Consider the following 24,058-nt stretch of genomic DNA (forward strand, 5'->3'; position numbering starts at 1 on the left):
TCGCCGTGCAATGCTCCTCTGGGAAATTAAATATGCGAATTGCCTCTTCTGAGAAAAAGAGGACTTAACTCTATAGCGCCACCTGTTGGAAGTAGCGATCCTACAAGTCACAATTAACCCTTAAACGAGACGTGCAATATGACTTAGGATAAAAGCCAAATCAGTATCTCAATTCGCAGACACGGTGTTTCGGGCTGTTGGCCCTCGTCAGTGCGAAGCATGAGAACTGATTTGGCTAGGTGAGAGCCTCTGGACTGGGGTCTAAGGGGTAACGTTTCTCCTTATGGAGAGTGACATACCAGCTGGCTTGTCAAGGTAAGGAGGCTTATTCACCGTGCAATGCTCCTCTGGGAAATTAAATATGCAAATTGCCTCTTCTGAGAAAAAGAGGACTTAACTCACCCATAGGGGTGGAGCCGCATATTCATCACTGTAATGATTGGTACCACGTGACCGCTCATACAGGACAAGCTGCGGCGCTGAGAGGAAGCAGCGAGGGAGCTAGGTGAATATTTTATTTTCAGCGGGCGGGCGCACAGGGGGTGGGAGGTTGCCTGGAAGTTTATTTTAAACACACAAAAAAACCATTGATTTTTCATTCCTTCTCTCCAGCGAACTCTGCTGGAGAGAAGGGATGAATAGCGGCTTCAGCACCATGCTGGGGACAGTGCTTACTGTAGCGCTGTCTCCTGCACGGTTCGTGTGGTACTCAGTCGGCACATGGGCGGCACACAGCTGCCGCACGTGTGCCACACTGATGAGCTCACAGACACACGGACACGGATAACTCTGGTACCAATTTTTCCGGTACCGGAATTATCTGGACGTGTGAGACTGGCCTGAGGGAGTTAAAGTCTGACAACCAACTGTTATCTGCTCCGGCAGCTGGATGTGAGCAGTGTATGGAGCCGGAGCAGAAAGATTCTGTTTTCTGTTTAGTGTCGACTAGAATGTAATGCACTTATCTCCGATTTAAGTGGAAAAAAAGTAACTGTCGCTGACTTTTTATTGTATGAGTCTCTGAAATTATTCTCTACAGTTTTTGGTCTATGAAACAGCTTGATTCATAAACTCGTTAAGAGAAAATTAATTATAGTTGCTTCAGTTAATTAAAAAAGTAGGGCATAAAATAAATCCTATTATAACATAAGACACATATTTGAAATGTGTCTGTAATTTCATGATATTAATGTATGATTACGTAAGGCAAAGTAAATTGACACCTGCATTCTGCATGAGACCATGTTAGATCTGCTGCGATGTAACCTAGTTTAAAGGGAATCTGTCAGTAGGACCAACCCTCCTAAGCCGTCTATCTGGGCATGTTGGTCATAGATAGTTGAATAACATGATACCTTGATATCTGCAATAGAATAACTTATTCCAAAGAAATCCATGTTTTTTTTTTAAATATGTAAATGAGCTGTTAATATCTACAGGCCAGGCATAGATCTCCTAGAGAATCTGACTCCAGGGTTTATACTAAATAAATGAGTTTGTTGTCAGTGTGAGACATGTATATCCTGAGAGCCGAGTAACGTCGCCTTTCTTTAAACTAAGCTCTGGAGCCAGATTCTCAGAGAGATCTATGTCCGGCCCACTGATCTCAACAGCTCATTTGCATATTAAGGAAAACATTTCTCAGGTTCAAGACATAAATATCAAGTTATCATTTCATTCAACTTCCTATTACCTACATACCTCTATAGATGGCTTAGGAAGATTACTCCTACTAATAGATTCCTTTTAACATTACGTCATAGGAGAGCCTATCATGAAGTCTGTTTTTTGCTATTACTACTTTTTAGCTGCATAGTATGATGCTGTTTTGGGGGGATTTATTTGGAGATTTGTGGTGCCATTAGGATTTAATAAGTGGTGTTACCATTAAGTTACAACTTTATTGAAACCACTAATTAGCACTACTTTAGATACCATGTTGGCAGATCTGTGGCAAAATGTAAGCAATGTTGATATTTATCTTTACTACATAGAAGATTGGATGAATGCCTGTTTGTGTCTGACCTATTTTGAGCTTAAGATAATATTCTATTGCAGCCAAAGCTGAAAGAACATCTCAGTTTACTTGATACACAAAGTTTCAGAAGAGCATGAATCTATTTTATATAGAACTCAACTTTAAGCAACTAATATTAACGTAAAACTTTTCTAAAATGAAACTCAGTTGTCATCAGGAACTGGGAATATACAGTAGTAGGTATTGTCATTTAATTACAATTAGGATAACAGGATGAATAAAAACCTGCAGGTGGCAAGTAGTGTTACCATTAAAAAGTTCTGATTAATTGGTCTTAGCAAGAGTTTTACAAAAGTGTTAATTACATTTTAGAAAAAAAAATTCTAAGACTTTATTCTGATAATAGTCAATGCAGATGTCTACTCCGTGTAAGGATTCGCTCACACTAGGGTACAAATCGGACATGTGCAATGAGAGAAAAAACGGCATTGCACTAGGACCAATGTTATTCAATGAGGCAATGCAGATCCGCGTATTCTTTCTCAGCTGAATCCCAGTGAGTGACTGCGTGTATAGGACAATACTTGACAATGCAAGTCCATGGGTGTGGGAAAAAAAACAGTTGCCACTAGTGTTGAGCATTCCGATACTGCAAATATCGGGTATCGGCCGATATTCGCTGTATCGGAATTCCGATACCGAGTTCCGATATTTATGTGATATCGGAAATCGGAATCGGAAGTTCCCAGTGTTTGGTTCCCAGGGTCTGGAGGAGAGGAGACTCTCCTTCAGTCCCTGGGATCCATATTCATGTAAAAAATAAAGAATAAAAATAAAAAATATGGATATACTCACACCTCCGGCGGACCCGGGACCTTAGCGGTGCAACCGGCAGCCTCCGTTCCTAAGAATGCAGTGAGTGTACAGGACCTGCGATGACGTCGCGGTCTTGTGATTGGTCACGTGACCGCTCATGTGACCGCTCACGTGACCGCGACGTCATCGAAGGTCCTTCACTCACTGCATTCTTAGGAACGGAGGCTGCCGGTTACACCGCTAAGGTCCCGGGTCCGCCGGAGGGGTGAGTATATCGATATTTTTTATTTTTATTCTTTATTTTTTACATGAATATGGATCCCAGGGCCTGAAGGAGAGTTTCCTCTCCTTCAGACCCTGGGAACCATCCAGGATACCTTCCGATATTTGTGTCCCATTGACTTGTATTGGTATCGGGTATCGGTATCGGCGATATCCTATATTTTTTGGATATCGGCCGATCCAATCCGATACCGATACTTTCAAATATCGGACGTTATCGCTCAAGACTAGTTGCCACATGAACCATCCATATGGTGTACCTTTTTTTACACAACACAACTCAAAAGAACCAGGAACTTGCATCGTCCACAGAATGTTCCTAGCCAGAAGCCTCCTTGCAACCAAGACATACCCCCAAAAAGACACAAGCCTCCACAGACTCAAAAAGCCCAACATGCCGAGGAACAGAAATGTCAAGCCACTTATAGTTCTAATACAGGATAAACCTGTACTGTGGCATGTCAGCCACCTTGCATGTGGTCTGAGATATGCCTCAGGCTATTCCCAAATTATAAGAGCAGCAAAATAGAAGTTCAAAATGCACTCAGTAAGAACGGCTTTTATATACGGTACTATGTATAGAATTTTATTCTGCCAAACATATAAGTAGTCAAAATAGAATAGACATAATCAAAACAACAAGAGAATTCTAAGTTGCCCTGATAAGTTAGATACTTGAATTAGAGGGGACATGTCCACTGATATCCCATTTTTGCCTGGAGAACCACAAACTTTGTTCGTGCAAAACACAACAGAAAGTTGTCCAAAATCACTTAGTTTTCCATATATTGCATAGCACAAGTCTGCAGGTCTTTAGTCTGCTGTGTGATTTCTAGAAGTGTGTTCTAAAAGTGTGGATTACATTAGAATTAAAACCTGAATTGAACCTGAAGGGAACTGAAGGTAACTGGCCAATCACTGCAAACAATGTTTCTGTTTGTTGTCACTTTTACCCCTATAATCTTTCACTTTCTGCAACCTCCCCCAATCCCCACACCAAGTAAGGAACTGTTCATCTCCTCTTCAATCCTCCCCATCCATCCCACCTCCTCCTCAGAACTGTTCCTTAACATACAATCCTCTGTCTCAAAGCACAGGCAGCCCCCTCACGCTCTCTCCTGCTCCCACCTGCTAACACTATCTCTGCTCCTTCTCACTGCTGGTGATATCTCTCCAAATCCTGGTCCTCCTCACCATATTACCACAGTCATTTCTACCTCCCATCCACGCTCCATCACAAACTTCCGTAACCTCTCTAACCTTATACCCATTCGCCCAGCCCCCGCTTCCCCAGTCCCACTAACAGGAGCTCTGTGGAACGCTCGCTCTGTCTGTAACAAGCTTTCCTACATCCATGATCTTTTTGTTACTACCAAACTTTCCTTCCTCGCCATCACCGAAACCTGGCTCACCCCTTCTGACACGGCCTCCCCTGCTGCACTCTCTTACGGTGGCTTCCACCTTTCTCACACACCCCGCCCCAGCAGCAAGCATGGTGGAGGAGTTGGTTTTCTCCTGTCAGATAACTGCTCCTTCACCCCAATCCCACTGCCACCCTCTGTTACCCTCCCTTCCTTTGAGGTGCACTCTGTGCGCATCTACTCCCCCTCCAACCTCCAACTGGCTGTCATTTACCGCCCCCCAGGGCCAGCCACCACCTTCTTTGACCACTTCACCACCTGGCTACTTCATTTCCTTTCTGCGGACATCCCCACTATCATCATGGGCGATTTCAACATACCCATTGACACTTCCCTCTCAGCTGCCACTAAACTTCTATCTCTCTCTTCCTCCTTCGGCCTCACTCAATGGTCTTCTGCAGCCACTCACAAAGATGGTCACACACTGGACCTCATCTTCACCCGCCTCTGCTCCCTATCTAACCTCTCTAACTCGCCTCTTCCTCTCTCTGACCACAACCTTCTCACATTCTCATCTCTCTCCACTCCATGTCTAGAGTCCCCACCCCACAAACTTTCACACCCTCGCAGAAATCTTAAACATCTTGACCTACATTCATTCTCTGAATCCCTCCTCCCTCTCACAGACATAAGTTCCATACACAATGCGGATGACGCTGCCGCTCTATATAACACCACAATAGCTGTAGCTTTGGAATCTGCTGCCCCACTTACACATACCAAAGCTCGCAAAATCAACAGACAGCCCTGGCACACCAGCCTGACCAAAGAACTGAGGCAAGCTTCCAGGGCTGCTGAGCGCAGATGGAAAAGATCCCACTCCAACGACCACTTAATCGCATTCAAACAGTCCCTCACTACTTTCAAGACCGCACTCGCCACAGCTAAACAAACCTACTTCTCATCTCTCATATCCTCCCTGTCTCACAACCCTAAACAGTTATTCAACACCTTCAATTCTCTCCTCCGTCCCCCAGCACCTCCTCCCTCCTCACTTATCTCTGCTGAAGACTTTGCCTCATTCTTCAAGCAGAAGATTGATAACATCAGAGACAGTTTTGGTCAACAAGCCCCAGAGCCCTTCCTCCCAACTTCCCTACCCTCCACCTCCAAAACCAACTACTCCACCATTACAGAAGATCAACTCGCCACTCTACTCTCAAGATCGCATCTCACCACCTGTGCACTTGACCCGCTCCCAACCCACCTCATCCCAAACCTCACCACAATCTTCATCCCAACCCTAACCCATCTCTTCAACCTATCACTAACAAATGGTGTTTTCCCCTCAAGCTTTAAACATGCCTCCATCACACCTATCCTCAAAAAGCCCTCTCTTGACCCATCCTCTGTATCTAGCTATCGCCCTATATCACTTCTCCCCTATGCCTCAAAACTACTGGAACAACACGTCTACCTTGAACTGTCCTCCCATCTCTCTTCTTGCTCCCTCTTTGACCGCTTACAATCTGGCTTCCGGTCACACCATTCCACTGAAACTGCCCTAACTAAGGTCACCACTGACCTTTTAACCGCCAAGAGCAAGCGACACTACTCTGTTCTCCTCCTCCTCGACCTGTCGGCTGCCTTTGACACAGTGGACCATTCCCTATTATTACAGACCCTCTCATCCCTTGGCATCACAGACTTGGCCCTATCCTGGATCTCATCATACCTAACAGACCGGACATTCAGCGTCTCCCACTCACACACCACCTCCTCACCTCGCCCCCTCTCTGTCGGAGTCCCACAAGGTTCAGTCCTTGGGCCCCTGCTCTTCTCCATTTACACCTTTGGCCTGGGACAGCTCATAGAATCTCATGGCTTTCAGTATCACCTCTATGCTGATGACACACAGATCTACATCTCTGGACCAGATATCACCTCCCTACTAACCAGAATCCCTCAATGTCTGTCCACTATTTCATCCTTCTTCTCCGCTAAATTTCTGAAACTTAACATGGACAAAACAGAATTCATCATCTTTCCCCCATCTCACGTGACCCCCCCAACGAACCTATCCATTACAGTAAATGGCTGCCCACTCTCCCCAGTCCCACAAGCTCGCTGCCTCGGGGTTATCCTTGATGCTGATCTCTCCTTCAAACCACATATCCAAGCCCTTTCCACTTCCTGCCGACTTCAACTCAAAAATATTGCACGAATCCATTCATTCCTCAACCAAGGATCTGCAAAAACCCTAGTCCATGCCCTCATCATCTCTCGTCTTGACTACTGCAACCTCCTGCTCTGTGGCCTCCCCTCAAACACTCTCGCACCCCTCCAATCTATTCTAAACTCTGCTGCCCGACTAATCCACCTGTCCCCCCGCTATTCTCCGGCCTCTCCCCTCTGTCAATCCCTTCACTGGCTCCCCATTGCCCAGAGACTCCAGTACAAAACCCTAACCATGACGTACAAAGCCATCCACAACCTGTCTCCTCCTTACATCTGTGACCTCATCTCCCGGTACTTTCCTACACGCAACCTCCGATCCTCACAAGATCTCCTTCTCTACTCCCCTCTTATCTCCTCTTCCCACAATCGTATACAAGATTTCTCTCGCGTATCACCCCTACTCTGGAACCCTCTACCACAACACATCAGACTCTCGCCCACCATCGAAACCTTCAAAAAGAGTCTGAAGACCCACCTCTTCCGACAAGCCTACAACCTGCAGTAACCACCGATCAACCAACCGCTGCACGATCAGCTCTATCCTCACCTACTGTATTCTCACCCATCCCTTGTAGATTGTGAGCCCTCGCGGGCAGGGTCCTCACTCCTCCTGTACCAGTTATGACTTGTATTCTTCAAGATTATTGTACTTGTTTTTATTATGTATACCCCTCCTCACTTGTAAAGCGCCATGGAATAAATGGCGCTATAACAATAAATAATAATAATAATAATAATAATTTGTGTAATATGTTGTGCTTTTATTAGTCTCTCCATTTATTTGCAGTGACTGATGTGAACAAACTGTGGCAGAGCTACCATTACCAATACCGTTGCAAGTGACTATAGCACATCAAATGAGATTCTGCACTCTTGAATAAAAAGCCTTAATTGTACCTGGACTAGTTCCAATTTCTAGACCCAGTTATTGATCAGTGTCCCTAAGATCGATTAGCTGCTGTGCATTGCATTGTTGCAACGTGCTTAATGTTTATAATGTTTTTATTGTGATTCTTTTTTGCCCTTTCAGATTCGTAAGCACAAAAAGTATCAAGCTGACACCATTTCCCATTGCAGCAGGAGCAGGAGGATCCTGACTACATTTCTAGACACCTGGGCTATACGGGTCACCACATCGCTTCCCCTGAACAAAGATAGGGAACATTGTCAAAAGGCATTTTGCTGCAACCTGGTAAGTTTTATGCAGGACATTTCCAGGCCAGTCAATCTGGGAGCAAGTTATGAACTTCAAATTGTGGTGGCCAATACAAATGACGCCTAGTTGGTTTACGAATTCCTGAAAAGGTGGCAACTGTAAGACCAGAACTATCCTCTCATGCCCCAGCTTCAGGATCAGCACCCAGCAGCAGGTAATCCACCTGTACCTCCTCTGCCCCAACCAGCAACATCACAAGCTCCAGGATCCACAAACGAGATGTGAAACTTCAGAACATCAGAGTGTTTCATCAGTTGGTGGGAGAAGTGTACATGCCCCCTTGAGCCATCGACACACTGTTGGCCTTTTTCCCCCTCTTGGGAAAGCCATTAGCATCATGAGTTGCAATATTATGGCAGAGGTGGGCCATACTTGCAAAGGAACACACACACTGCTCACACACACTCACACACATGTATTGAAATCAATGGGTTGCATATTAATTACCATAAGGCTGGGGTCACACTTGAGAGTTTAATGCGAGAAACTCACACGGGTCTCTCGCATCAAGTCCCAGCACTGCCACCAGCACTTGGGTATGGATTGTGCGGCTGCATGTATTTCAATGCCAGGACCTGATATGAGAGACTCACATGAGATTATCTCATTGAACTCTCAAGTATGATGCCAGCCTAAAACTTGGTTCCCCACAAAGTCCTCCTTAGCAGTGGTTTTCCATGCTTCCTGACAAAAAGGGTTGCAAGCAGAAAAAGCCTTCCCAAGGCTACGTTCACATGTATCAAATCTGGTCCACTCATGAATTTGACTTGCAGAAATCCATGTACTTGTATCCAAAACTCGCCCATGTAAAAAAAAAATGCTTTTCAGTTGTAGTAATTTCTGCAACAAATATCTTGTATGTAAAAATAGCCTAATAGGTCACTATATTTGCGTGTGCTTACTATGAACTGTTTGAGATCAGTCTGCTTCAGACTAATCTGAATGAGCTCTAATGTGTACTGTGATAAATAGAGATGAGCGAATCTGCCAAAATATAAGTTTGGCAGATCACTTGAATATGGCAGGTAAATTTGATTTTCATTGAAGTTATTAAAAGTGAATCGAATGTTCCTTATTATTTAGTGCCCAAAAAAATATCCACCTTGCCACACACCTGTCAGCCGACTATTTGGTGTTCAGCACCTCATTTTGCAGCTTATTCCACAATTTTCAGTCTGCAGAGTAATAATTAGACATCATGGACTTTATGACATCACAACACACATTGCCTGGGGTCTAGGCAGTAACTTGGGTGATGAAGGACGTAATATCATGAGACACATTGCCCAAGGAACTTATTAGTCAACTGGCAATACTCATCATGACATGTCAAATCTACCCAGCACCAGAACACTAACACTGAGTGAAGACTGAAGCAGAAGATGTGAATGGATGTAGTGAGTACCAAACAGTGTGCTCTGGCAATGGGACAAGTAAATGGTGTGGTATTTAAAAAAGCTTTCCCATAAAAATGTTTATCCTCTAAGTATATTGCTAACATATTACATAGCATTTTGTACTTACAATTGCTCATTTTGCCATTCTACCCACTTAATTCTTCTCTCTTCCATTAGTTCTATGACTTTACATGATTTAAAAACTAACTAGCTGAACCCTTCTAAGCAACAGGAGATCAATTTTACCTGCATGAATCATATGACACTGCAAAAGTTTCTAGCAGGTGAAAGGGGGAAGCAGCGTCAGGAGTTGAAGGGAATAATAATGTCACAAAATGTAATGACTCAACGGGGTCGGTCAGTGGACGGCACAGCACACACTTAACGGGATGGAAATGGCGAGAGGAAAGCCCTACCGATAGGGAATGAACGATGGACACCTCCTGAACTCCAACCAAAGCCTGTCCCTGCACTCCCCTATTGCCCTAAGTGGGTCCTTCCCCCACCACCATCGCCAAGAACCTTGTACCTTGAACAGCTGTCACCTCGCACTGTCCTGGCTAGAGAACTGGCCGGCAAGTGAGCTGTTGTGAATTCTGCTCTTGGGCTCCCTCCGGTGGTTATAAGTGGTAGCACTGCTGACTCTGAATCGCAGCATTTATCAGGTGTGTTCAGTTTTTGCAATTCTGACTGGGCTATTTAGTCTTGCTTGACCCTTTAGTCAGTGCCAATTGTCCATTGTTCCCGGTGGATTCACATCCCTGCCTGGTCTCTCCTGCTTTGCTGTTCATTTCAACAAAGATAAGTTCTGGCCTTGATTTTTGCTGTCCACATGCTGTGGCCTTATTGTTCAGTTCTTTTCCATGTTTTTGTCTTGTCCAGCTTGGTCTGTATAAGGATTTGTTTAGCCAAGCTGGTATCTCTGGAGATGCAGATATACCCTCCATATCTTTAGTTAGCTGTGGATATTTTGTATTTTCTGTGGTGGATATTTTCTAGTGATTTAATACTGACCGCATAGTACTCTGTCCTATTCTTTCTATTAAGCTAGAAGTGGCCTCCTTTGCTAAATTCTGATTTCAGTCTGTGTATGTTTGTTCCCTCTCCTCTCACAGTCAATATTTGTGGGGGGCTGTCTATCCTTTGGGGATTTTCTCTGAGGCAAGACAGTTTTCCCTTTTGTATCTCTAGGGGTAATTAGTCCTCCGGCTGTGTCGAGATGTCTAGGGAGTGATAGGTACATTCCACGGCTACTTCTAGTTGCGGTGTTAAGTTCAGGGTCTGCGGTCAGTACAGGTACTACCTTCTCCAGAGTACGTCTCATGCTGCTCTTAGGCCACCAGATCATAACAGTACAACTGGCCAACAATGAGTTAACCGCATCTCAGAAGAAGGGAAGGAAAGTGCAGAGCCATTTTTTTTTCTGTAGTCTGTTGTGTTTTTTTTTTCCCTCTTTACCTCTGGGTGGCTCAGGAGTTCGGCGCTGGTATGGATGTTCAGGGATTGGCTTCTCGTGTGGATCAACTTGCTGCTAGAGTACAGGGTATTTCCGATTATATCGTTCAGACTCCGGTTTTAGAGCCTAGAATTCCAACTGATTTGTTTTTTGGGGACAGGTCCAAATTTTTGAGCTTCAAAAATAACTGTAAACTGTTTTTTGCTCTGAAACCCCATTCCTCTGGTGATCCCATCCAGCAGGTTAAAATTGTTATATCTCTGCTGCGTGGTGACCCCCAGGATTGGGCATTTGCCCTGGAACCTGGGAATCCGGCGTTGCTTAATGTAGACACCTTTTTTCAGGCGCTTGGGTTATTGTATGATGAACCTAATTCAGTGGATCATGCTGAGAAGACCTTGTTGGCCCTGTGTCAGGGTCAAGAAGCAGCAGAATCATATTGCCAGAAATTTAGAAAATGGTCTGTAATGACTAAATGGAAGGAGGATGCCTTGGCGGCAATTTTCAGAAAGGGTCTTTCTGAATCCGTTAAAGATGTTATGGTGGGGTTCCCCACACCTTGCTGGTCTGAGTGATTCTATGTCTCTGGCCATTCAGATTGATTGGCACTTGCGCGAGCGCAGAGTTGTGCACACTATAGCATTGTCTTCCGAGCGGAGTCCTGAGCCTATGCAGTGTGATAGGATTGTGTCTAGAGCTGAACGACAAGGATTCAGACATCAGAATGGGTTGTGTTTTTACTGCGGCGATTCTGCTCATGTTATTTCTGATTGCCCTAAGCGTACCAAGAGAATCGCTAGTTCTGTTACCATCAGTACTGTACAACCTAAATTTCTGTTATCTGTGACCCTGATCTGCTCATTATCGTCATTTTCTGTCATGGCATTTGTGGATTCAGGCGCCGCTCTAAACTTAATGGACTTAGAATTTGCCAGACATTGTGGTTTCCCCTTGCAGCCTTTGCAGAGTCCTATTCCTTTGAGGGGCATTAATGCTACACCGTTGGCTAAAAATAAACCTCAGTTTTGGACACAGCTGACCATGTGCATGGCGCCAGCCCATCAGGAATATTGTCGTTTTCTGGTGTTGCATAATTTGCATGACGCTATTGTGCTGGGTTTCCCATGGTTACAGGTGCATAATCCGGTATTAGATTGGAAATCTATGTCTGTGACTAGTTGGGGTTGTCAGGGGGTTCATGGTGACGTTCCTTTGATGTCAATTGCCTCCTCCCCCTCTTCTGAAATTCTTGAGTTTTTGTCACATTTCCAGGATGTATTCAATGAGCCCAAGTCCAGTTCCCTTCCACCGCATAGGGACTGTGATTGTGCTATTGACTTGATTCCAGGCTGTAATTTCCCTAAGGGCCGACTTTTCAACCTGTCTGTGCCAGAACATACCACCATGAGGAGCTATGTTAAGGAGTCCTTGGAGAAGGGGCATACTCGGACATCTTCTTCACCATTGGGAGCAGGTTTTTTTTTTGTTGCCAAAAAAGATGGCTCCTTGAGACCCTGTATTGATTATCGCCTCTTGAATAAGATCACGGTCAAATTCCAATACCCTTTGCCTTTGCTTTCTGATCTGTTTGCTAGGATTAAGGGGGCTAGTTGGTTTACTAACATTGACCTTCGAGGGGCATATAATCTTGTTCGTATTAAGCAGGGTGACGAATGGAAAACTGCGTTTAATACGCCTGAAGGCCATTTTGAATACCTTGTGATGCCATTCGGACTCTCTAATGCTCCATCTGTGTTTCAGTCCTTCATGCATGATATATTTCGGAATTATCTTGATAAATTCATGATTGTATATTTGGATGATATTTAGATTTTTTCAGATGATTGGGAGTCTCATGTGAAACAAGTCAGGATGGTATTTCAGATCCTTCGTGATAATGCCTTGTTTGTGAAGGGGTCTAAGTGCCTCTTTGGAGTACAGAAGATTTCTTTTTTGGGCTTCATTTTTTCTTCCTCATCTATAGAAATGGATCCGGTTAAGGTTCAGGCCATTCATGATTGGATCCAGCCCACATCCATGAAGAGCCTTCAGAAATTTTTGGGCTTTGCTAATTTTTATTGCCGTTTCATTGCCAACTTCTCCAGTGTGGTTAAACCCCTGACCGATTTGATGAAGAAAGGCGCTGATGTGACGAATTGGTCCTCTGCGGCTGTTTCTGCCTTTCAGGAGCTTAAACGCCGATTTACTTCTGCCCCTGTGTTGCATCAGCCGGATGTTTCTCTTAATTTTCAGGTTGAGGTTGACGCTTCTGAGATTGGGGCAGGGGCCGTTTTGTATCAGAGGAATTCTGCTGGTTCCTTGATGAAACCGTGTGCCTTCTTTTCTCAAAAGTTTTCGCCTGCGGAACGCAATTATGATGTCGGCAATCGTGAGTTGTTGGCTATGAAGTGGGCATTTGAGGAGTGGCAACATTGGCTTGAGGGGGCCAAGCACCGTATTTTGGTCTTGACCGATCATAAGAATCTGATTTACCTCGAGTCTGCCAAACGGCTGAATCCTACACAGGCCCGATGGTCCCTGTTTTTCTCCCGTTTTGATTTTGTGGTCTCGTATCTTCCGGGTTCTAAGAATGTTAAGGCTGATGCCCTCTCTAGGAGCTTTTTGCCTGATTCTTCTGGGGTCCTTGAGCCGGTCGGCATTCTGAAGGAAGGGGTGATTCTTTCTGCCATCTCCCCTGATTTACGACGGGTTCTTCAGGAATTTCAGGCTGATAAACCTGACCGCTGTCCAGTGGGGAAACAGTTTGTTCCTGACAGATGGACTAGTAAAGTGTTTTCGGAGGTTCATTGTTCTGTGTTGGCTGGTCATCCTGGGATTTTTGGTACCAGAGATTTGGTTGGTAGGTCCTTTTGGTGGCCTTCTTTGTCACGGGATGTGTGTTCTTTTGTGCAGTCCTGTGGGACTTGTGCGCGGGCCAAGCCTTGCTGTTCCCGCGCTAGTGGGTTGCTTTTGCCTTTGCCGGTCCCTGAGAGGCCTTGGACGCATATTTCTATGGATTCTATTTCGGATCTTCCGGTTTCCCAGAGGATGTCGGTTATCTGGGTGGTTTGTGACCGGTTTTCTAAGATGGTTCATTTGGTACCTTTGCCTAAGTTGCCTTCCTCTTCTGATTTGGTTCCATTGTTTTTTCAGCATGTGGTTTGTTTGCATGGCATTCCGGAGAATATTGTGTCCGATAGAGGTTCCCAGTTTGTTTCTAGGTTTTGGCGGGCCTTTTGTGCTAGGCTGGGCATTGATTTGTCTTTTTCTTCCGCATTTCATCCTCAGACAAATGGCCAAACCGAGCAAACTAATCAGACTTTGGAAACTTATTTGAGATGCTTTGTGTCTGGTGATCAGGATGATTGGGTGGCTTTCTTGCCATTGGCCGAGTTTGCCCTTAATAATCGGGCTAGTTCTGCTACCTTGGTTTCATCCTTCTTTTGTAACTCTGGTTTTCATCCTCGTTTTTCTTCGGGGCAGGTTGAGCCTTCTGATTGTCCTGGGGTGGACTCTGTGGTTGACAGGTTGCAGCAAATTTGGGCTCATGTTGTTGACAATTTGGTGTTGTCTCAGGAGTGGGCTCAGCGTTTTGCTAACCGTCGTCGGTGTGTTGGTTCCTGGCTTCGGGTTGGGGATTTGGTCTGGTTGTCTTCCCGTCATGTTCCTATGAAGGTTTTTTTTTTAAAGTTTGGAATTAATTTTCACCACCAAAAAGAACCTATACATGTTTGGTGTCTATGAACTCGAAATTTGTTTTAATTGCAACAGGTCCATTACCCCTCCACAGAAAGTGAGAGTGTTAGTCTAAGAAGAGGTTTTCATAGGTACTCATTCAGATGGATACGTTTATTCTCAGCGAGGAAAGGAAGGCGTAGGACCTGGTATAAGAGAGATGCCGTAAAGTGGCTACCAGGTACACATAAAATTGGCCATTTTTATGCGCTAAACGCTCTCATTTTTCATATTTCTAGTGCAGTAATGCAGTTCAATTTTCGTGTTTCATGTTTGCATGTTTCAGCGCTGCAGTGTGCTGCCTTATTTGCTTGACTATGAACTCGAAATGACCTGAAGAATCGCAAAGAGAGGTCAGTTTTAGAGTTTTAGCATTTAGTGAACATAGTAAAAAAAATAAAAAAAAGCAAATGTGGGATTGCACTTTTTTTGCAATTTAACTGCACTTGGAATTTTTTTCATGTTTTCCAGTGCACGATATGCACCCTCCATATCTTTAGTTAGCTGTGGATATTTTGTATTTTCTGTGGTGGATATTTTCTAGTGTTTTAATACTGACCGCATAGTACTCTGTCCTATCCTTTCTATTTAGCTAGAAGTGGCCTCCTTTGCTAAATTCTGATTTCAGTCTGTGTATGTTTTTTCCCTCTTCTCTCACAGTCAATATTTGTGGGGGGCTGTCTATCCTTTGGGGATCTTCCCTGAGGCAAGATAGTTTTCCCTTTTCTATCTCTAGGAGTAATTAGTCCTCCGGCTGTGTCGAGACGTCTAGGGAGTGATAGGTACATTCCACGGCTACTTCTAGTTGCGGTGTTAAGTTCAGGGTCTGCGGTCAGTACAGGTACCACCTTCTCCAGAGTACGTCTCATGCTGCTCTTAGGCCACCAGATCATAACAGTGAGCTAGCATCACCACTGCAGATGGTACTGCACAAGGGGGTGACAAGCACAAGGCAGACAAGGAAACAACACAACAATTATCTTCCAGACTCCACTACAAGCTCCACACCACAGAGGACACGTAAGCAGAACCTAAACTCCAGAAATAACTGATACAGCGCTGACACCAGAGATCTGTAACTGCAATGCTGGTCTCCATAGAATAACTCTATCACCAACAGTCAGCTGATGCATTAGGTGACCAGTTAAAGGATGGTGGGAATGACCACCACCCACATCAGCTGACCTAGCAACTCTGCAGTTGCAGCAAGCTGCCAGCAAGGGAGACTGACATTAACCCCTACTGGCCTGAAAGGAAAAAAAAACTACATTTATATCATAGTAGAACCAGAACTGCCACATATCCAAAAATTGATTGTGACAGATTTTTGCAGGAAAAGGATACTTCCTATTTGTACATAGAGCAGAGAAAAGAGAATAATTAGCTAGGTAGAAAGGCAAAATGAGCAATTGTAAGTACAAAGTACTCAATAATATAATATTGAGAAAAGAAACAGCCCTCACAATTGGTTTTTAAAAAAGGTTAATGTCCTTTATTCCATGTGGTGGGAAAATCCTTCAACATGGAGGGCGAGCGAGGAAGTGTAAAAGGGCAACAGCCGTTTAGCTTCACTTCCCAGCTCCCGCTGTATGTTAAAGGATTGTCCCACCACGTTTAATAAAGGACATTAACTATTTTAAGAATAGTGAGTACTGTTTCTTTTTTCAATATTGAACACACTTGGTCCTTAACACATTTTCATGTACCACCTTGCACATAATTATGTGGTGTGCTTCATAGGACTGATTAGACTGCAGTCAACAGTTTGGTGCCCTTTTTCTATTTCTCGCTTTTTGCTATTCTATAATATGATTGCAATATATTAACCCCTTAGTGACAGAGCCAATTTGGTACTTAATGACCGAGCCAATTTTTACAATTCTGACCAGTGTCACTTTAAGAGGTTATAACTCTGGAACGCTTTATCGGATCCCACTGATTCTGAGATTCTTTTTTCGTGACATATTGTACTTCAAGTTAGTGGTAACATTTCTTCGATATTACTTGCGATTATTTATGAAAAAAATGGAAATATGGCGAAAATTTTTAAAATTTTGCAATTTTCAAAATTTTTATTTTTATGCCCTTAAATCCGAGAGATATGTCACAAAAAATAGTTAATAAATAACATTTCCCACATGTCTACTTTACATTAGCACAATTTTGGAAACAATTTTTTTTTTTGTTAGGGAGTTATAAGGGTTAAAAGTTGACCAGCAATTTCTCATTTTTACAACACCATTTTTTTTTAGGGACCACATCTCATTTGAAGTCATTTTGAGGGGTCTATATGATAGAAAATAACCAAGTGTGACACCATTCTAAAAACTGCACCCCTCAAGCTGCTCAAAACCACATTCAAGAAGTTTATTAACCCTTTACGTACTTCACAGGAACTGAAACAATATGGAAGAAAAAAATGAACATTTAACTTTTTTTTGCAAACATTTTACTTCAGAACCATTTTTTTAATTTTCACAAGTGTAAAAACAGAAATTTAACCACAAATTTTGTTGTGCAATTTTTCCTGAGTACACCGATACCCCATATGTGGAGGTAAACCACTGTTTGGGCGCACCACAGAGCTTGGAAGTGAAGGAGCACCGTTTGACTGTTTCAATGCAGAATTGGCTGGAATTGAGATCAGACGCCATGTCGCGTTTCGGGAGCCCCTAATGTGCCTAAACAGTGGAAACCCCCCACAAGTGATACCATTTTGGAAACTAGACCCCTTAAGGAACTTATCTAGATGTGTGGTGAGCACTTTGAACCCCCAAGTGCTTCACAGAAGTTTATAACGTAGAGCCGTGAAAATAAAAAATCGCATTTGTTTTCACAAAAATGATTTTTTCGCCCACAAATTCTTATTTTCACAAGGGTAACAGGAGAAATTAGACCACAAAAGTTGTTGTGCAATTTCTCCTGAGTACGTCAATACCCCATATGTGGGGGTAAACCACTGTTTGGGCGCACCGCAGAGCTTGGAAGTGAAGGAGCACCGTTTGACTTTTTCAATGCAGAATTGGCTGGAATTGAGATCGGATGCCATGTCGCGTTTGGAGAGCCCCTGATGTGCCTAAACAGTGGAAACCCCCCACAAGTGATACCATTTTGGAAACTAGACCCCTTAAGGAACTTATCTAGATATTCGGTGAGCACTTTGAACCCCCAAGTGCTTCACAGAAGTTTATAACGTAAAGCCGTGAAAATAAAAAATCACATTTTTTCTACAAAAATGATCTTTTTGCCCCCAAATTTTTATTTTCACAAGAGTAACAGGAGAAATTAGACCACAAAAGTTGTTGTGCAATTTCTCCTGAGTACGTCAATACCCCATATGTGGGGGTAAACCACTGTTTGGGCGCACCACAGAGCTTGGAAGAGAAGGAGTGTCGTTTTACTTTTTCAATGTAGAATTGGCTGGAATTGAGATCGGACGCCATGTCACGTTTGGAGAGCCGCTGATGTGCCTAAACAGTGGAGACCCCCCACAAATGACACCATTTTGGAAACTAGACCCCTTAAGGAACTTATCTAGATGTGTGGTGAGCACTTTAAACCCCCAGGTGCTTCACAGAAGTTTATAACGTAGAGCCGTGAAAATAAAAAAATCGCATTTTTTCTACAAAAATGATCTTTTTGCCTCCAAATTTTTATTTTACCAAGGGTAACAGGAGAAAATGGACACCAGAAGTTGTTATACAATTTGTCTTGAGTACGCCGACACCCCGTATGTGGGGGTAAACCACTGTTTGGGTGCATGGCTGAGCTCGGAAGCAAAGGAACGCCATTTGACTTTTCAATGCAAAATTGACTGGAATTGAGATCGGACGCCATGTCGCGTTTGGAGAGCCCCTGATGTGCCTAAACAGTAGAAACCCCCCACAAGTGACCCCATTTTGGAAACTAGACCCCCCATGGAACTTATCTAGATGTGTAGTGAGAACTCTGAATGCCCAAGTGCATCACCGAAGTTAATAATGCAGAGTTGTGAAAATAAAAAATATTTTTTTTTTAACAATAAAGATTTTTTAGCCCCCAAGTTTTTATTTTCACAAGGGTAACAAGAGAAATTGGACCCCAAAAGTTGTTGTCCAATTTGTCCTGAGTATGCTGGTACCCCATATGTGGGGGTAAACCACTGCTTGGGCGCACGGCAGAGCTCGGAAGGGAAGGAGCGCCATTTTGGAATGCAGACTTTGATAGAATTGTCTGCGGGCGTTATGTTGCGTTTGCAGACCCCTAATGTACCTAAACAGTAGAAACTCCCAACAAGTGACCCCATTTTGGAAAATAGACCCCCCAAGGAACTTATCTAGATATGTGGTGAGAACTTTGAATGCCCAAGTGCTTCACAGAAGTTTATAATGCATAGTAGTGAAAATAAAAAATATTTTTTTTTCCCACAAAAAAGATTTTTTTAGCCCCCAAATTTTTATTTTCACAAGGGTAACAAGAGAAATTGGACCCCAAAATTTGTTGTCCAATTTGTCCTGAGTATGCTGGTACCCAATATGTGGGGGTAAACCACTGTTTAAGCGCACGGCAGAGCTCGGAAGAGAAGGAGCGCCATTTTGGAATTCAGACTTTGATAGAATTGTCTGTGGGTGTTATGTTGCGTTTGCAGAGCCCCTGATGTACCTAAACAGTAGAAACCCCCCACAAGTGACCAAATTTTGGAAACTAGACCCCCTAAGGAACTTATCTAGATATGTGGTGAGAATTTTGAATGCCCAAGTGCTTCACAGAAGTTTATAATGCATAGTAGTGAAAATAAAAAATATTTTTTTTTCCCACAAAAAAGATTTTTTTAGCCCCCAAATTTTTATTTTCACAAGGGTAACAAGAGAAATTGAACCCCAAAAGTTGTTGTCCAATTTGTCCTGAGTATGCTGGTACCCAATATGTGGGGGTAAACCACTGTTTGGGCGCACGGCAGAGCTCGGAAGAGAAGGAGCGCCATTTTGGAATTCAGACTTTGATAGAATTGTCTGTGGGTGTTATGTTGCGTTTGCAGAGCCCCTGATGTTCCTAAACAGTAGAAACCCCCCACAAGTGACCAAATTTTGGAAACTAGACCCCCTAAGGAACTTATCTAGATATGTGGTGAGAACTTTGAATGCCCAAGTGCTTCACAGAAGTTTATAATGCATAGTAGTGAAAATAAAAAAATATTTTTTTTCCCACAAAAAAGATTTTTAGCCCCCAAGTTTTTATTTTCACAAGGGTAACAGGAGAAATTGGACCCCAAAAGTTGTTGTCCAATTTATCCCGAGTACGCTGATGCCCCATATGTGGGGGTAAACCACTGTTTGGGCGCATGGCAGAGCTCAGAAGGGAGGGAGCACCATTTGACTTTTTTAGATCAAAATTGGCTGTCGTGTTTGGAGACCCCCCTGATGTACCTAAACAGTGGAAACCCCCAAATTATAACTCCAACCCTAACTCCAACACACCCCTAACCCTAATCTTAACCCGATCCATAATCCTAATCACAACCCTAACGATAATCACAACCCTAACCCCAAAACAGCCCTAATCTCAACCCTAACCATAACCCTAATCAAAACCCTAAATCCAACACACCCCTAACCCTAATCCCAAACGTAACCCTAATCCCAACCCTAATCCAAACCCTAATCCCAACTCTAACCCTAACTTTAGCCCCAACCCTAACCCTAACTTTAGCCCCAACCCTAACCATAACTTTAGCTCCGTCGTCACAAAAAAAGTTCAATGTAACCTTTTTTTTGTACGTCGCGTCCGCCATTTCCGCGCATGCGTGGCCGTATCTCTGCCCCCTCCTCCCCAGGACATAGACTTGGCAGCGGATGCGTTGAAAAACTGCATCCGCTGCCCACGTTGTGCACAATTTTCACAACGTGCGTCGGTACGTCGGGCCGACGCATTGCGACCGCCCCATACCGACGCAAGTGTGATAGAAGCCTAAGGCTACTTTCACACTAGCGTCGTACTCGGCCCATCGCAGTGTGCCGGGCCGACGTACCGACGCTAGCGTTGTAAGCGCCGCACAACGGGTGCAGCGGATGCTGTTTTTTCATCCGCTGCCCCATTGTGAGGGGAGGCGGGGGCGGAGTTCCGGCCGCGCATGCGTGGTCGGAAATGGCAGACACGTCGCACAAAAAAGTTACATGTAGCTTTTTTTGTGCCGACGGTCCGCCAAAGCACGACGCATCCGTCGCACGACGGATGCGACATGTGGCAATCCGTCGCAATGCGTCGCTAACCCTAACCCTAAATTTAGCCCCAACCCTAACCCTAGCCCTAACCCTAACTCTAGCCCTAACCCTAGCCCTAACCCTAACCCTAACCCTAACCCTAACTCTAACCCTAACTCTAACCCTAACCCTAACCCTAACTCTAACCCTAACTCCAACCCTAACTCTAACCCTAACTCTAACCCTAACCCTAACCCTAATTTTAGCCCCAACTCGTCTTCTCCTGCCGGCCGGCAGATGGCAGCAGATGTCGGGCGCACTGCGCATGCGCCCGCCATAAGGAAAAAGCCGGCTGGCAGGAGAAGACAGAAGAGGACCCAGGGACACCGGGTGAGTATGTTAGGGTCCCCGAATCCCCCTATTTCTCTGTCCTCTGATGTGTGATCACATCAGAGGACAGAGAAATACAGATCGCTTTTTTTTTTTTTTTTTGCGGTCGCCGGTAAACTGTTAATTACTGGCGATCGCAAAACAGGGGTTGGTGCAAACCGACCCCGATCATGTTCTTTGGGGTCTTGGCTTCCCCCGGCAGCCGAGACCCCAAAGATCTTCCGGGTGCCGGGAGGCGGGCGTACTGCGCGTGCGCCCGCCATTTTTTCCCGGAAAAAAGATGGCGGCGCCCATGGGGACCCACGAGGAGCACCGGGGGAGGTAGGTAAGTATCGGGGGGCTATTGGGGGCCATCGGGGACCCTATTTCTCTGTCCTCCGATGTGCGATCACATCGGAGGACAGAGAAATTAAACGGCACATCACGTTTTTTTTTTTTGTTGCGACCGCCGGTAAATGGTTAATTACCGGTGATCGCAACTCGGGGGTCGGTAAAAAAACCCCGAATCATGTTCTCTGGGGTATCGGCTACCCTCGGCAACCGAGACCCCAGAGAAAATCCAACTCTGGGGGGCGCTATTCACTTTTTCCACAGCACCGTTAATTAAAGGTGCTGTGGTTTAAGTACCCTTAGCGGCCGCCGTTAAAAGGCGTATCGGCGGTCGTTAAGGGGTTAAGGAGATAAAAACATTGATGGTCATCACCATTTCACTGAATTCACACAAAGCAAATTGCAAAATGAAATATTGATTCTGGAGAAATCATTTTTTTAAACCCCTTTCCAACATCGGGCGTAATATTACACCGATGTTGGACTCCCTCCATTGATGTGGGCTCCGGCGGTGAGCCCACATCTTTTCAGGCACATGTCAGCTGTTCTGAACAGCTGAAATGTGCTGCTAACAGTGGTTGGAGGAGTCGCGATACTCCCTCATCTGTTAACCCATGAACTCCGACAGTGGCATTTAACAATCGCTTCCAGCAAGTGTGCCAGAAATCCGACCATCGGTAACCTCCATCACGTCATCGCGTGTCACCTATGGGTTGGCATAACAACCAGAGTTCTAGTGCAGACCTCTATGGTTGTCACTACTAGATTGCTATGAGCGCTGCCCGTTGGTCGGCGCTCATAGCAGGTGAGTAATTCTGCTACATACAGGTGATATGATCATCGCCTGTGTGTGGAAGTGATGATTGGATTATGGCAGCTTCTAGTCTCCCATGGAAACTATTGAAGCGTGCCAAAAGTAAAATAAATGTTTCTAAAAATATAAAAGTTCAAATCACCCCTTTTCGCCCCATTCAAAATAAAACAATAAAAAAATCAAGCATACACATATTTGGTATTGCCACCTTCAGAATGGCCCAATGTATCAATAAAAAAAGGATTAACCTGATTGCTAAAAGGCGCAGAAAGAAAAAAAGTCAAAATAACAGAATTATGCTTATGTGAAAATGGCGTGATTTTTTTTTTTTTCAAAGTTTGAAATTAATTTTCACCACCAAAAAGAACCTATACATGTTTAGTGTCTATGAACTCGAAATTTGTTTTAATTGCAATACGTCAATTACCCCTCCACAGAAAGTGAGAATGTTAGTCTAAGAAGAGGTTTTCATAGGTACTCATTCAGATGGATACGTTTATTCTCAGCGAGGAAAGGAAGGCGTAGGACCTGGTATAAGAGAGATGCCGTAAAGTGGCTACCAGGTACACATAAAATTGGCCATTTTTATGTGCTAAACGCTCTCATTTTTCATATTTCTAGTGCAGTAATGCAGTTCAATTTTCGTGTTTCATGTTTGCATGTTTCAGCGCTGCAGTGTGCTGCCTTATTTGCTTGACTATATAAGAGTTGGTGACTCTATGTTCAGCACCTGTTCACACTTAGTCTATGTTTGGATGTGACGGTCAGTTTTTTCAAATGTATTATTTCGCCTTCTGAACGAGCACTCCGCCTCCTAGCCACAGGTGTTTTAAGTGCAACAGGTCCATTACCCCTCCACAGAAAGTGAGAATGTTAGTCTAAGAAGAGGTTTTCATAGGTACCCATTCAGATGGAGACGTTTATTCTCAGCGAGGAAAGGAAGGCTTAGGACCTGGTATAAGAGAGATGCCGTAAAGTGGCTACCAGGTACACATAAAATTGGCCATTTTTATGCGCTAAACGCTCTCATTTTTCATATTTCTAGTGCAGTAATGCAGTTCAATTTTCGTGTTTCATGTTTGCATGTTTCAGCGCTGCAGTGTGCTGCCTTATTTGCTTGACTATGAACTCGAAATGACCTGAAGAATCACAAAGAGAGGTCAGTTTTACAGTTTTAGCATTTAGTGAACATAGTAAAAAAAATAAAAAAAAGCAAATGTGGGATTGCACTTTTTTTGCAATTTAACCGCACTTGGAATTTTTTTCATGTTTTCCAGTGCACGATATGTTAAAACCAATGGTGTTATTCAAAAGTACAACTCATCCCACAAAAACAAGCCCTCACATGCCATATTTATGGGAAAATAAAAAAACTTATGGCTCTGGGAAGAAGGGGAGCAAAAAACAAAAACGCAATAGCGAAAATACCTCCATCTTGACGGAGATAATGTTAAGGCAAATTCAATTAACTTCAAATATATTAGCACATCTCTAGTAATAACCTGTAAACCCAATGCTCCTCCTATGTATTTTTTACTAGTGTTTGTGGAAACCCTGATAGCACCAAGTTAGACACAGCTATAGATAGGTACCGTAGATAAATAATCAAAAATATAGATATAGATAAAAACAGGCAGCAGTCCAAAAATCAAAATGAAAAACCGTGGTACTGTAACCGAGCTTGAAATGTTTTTGGAGTATATGAACATGATTAATGCAACTGTAAATTTCACAATGGAAAGCTCTAAGAATGGACTATAATTTATTGATTTGCTTCTGATCACAGAAGTGGTAAAAATGAGTACAGGACTTTTTTCTAAAAAAAAAAAACGATAGGAACAATGTTTTACATTTTTCAAGTCATCA

General features: G+C 43.8%; 1 long non-coding RNA gene across 1 annotated transcript in view; it reads left to right on the forward strand.

Annotated features, from left to right (window-relative positions):
• Nucleotides 1-24,058, forward strand: part of LOC143793708 (uncharacterized) — a 65,478-nt gene that overhangs the window by 38,199 nt on the left and 3,221 nt on the right. Inside the window, exon 2 of the long non-coding RNA XR_013220211.1 lies at nt 7,706-7,867. This is a non-coding gene — a long non-coding RNA (uncharacterized LOC143793708). The remainder of the gene's footprint in view (nt 1-7,705; nt 7,868-24,058) is intronic.

Source organism: Ranitomeya variabilis, chromosome 1 (assembly GCF_051348905.1).
Source record: "Ranitomeya variabilis isolate aRanVar5 chromosome 1, aRanVar5.hap1, whole genome shotgun sequence".
Lineage (NCBI taxonomy): Eukaryota > Metazoa > Chordata > Amphibia > Anura > Dendrobatidae > Ranitomeya > Ranitomeya variabilis.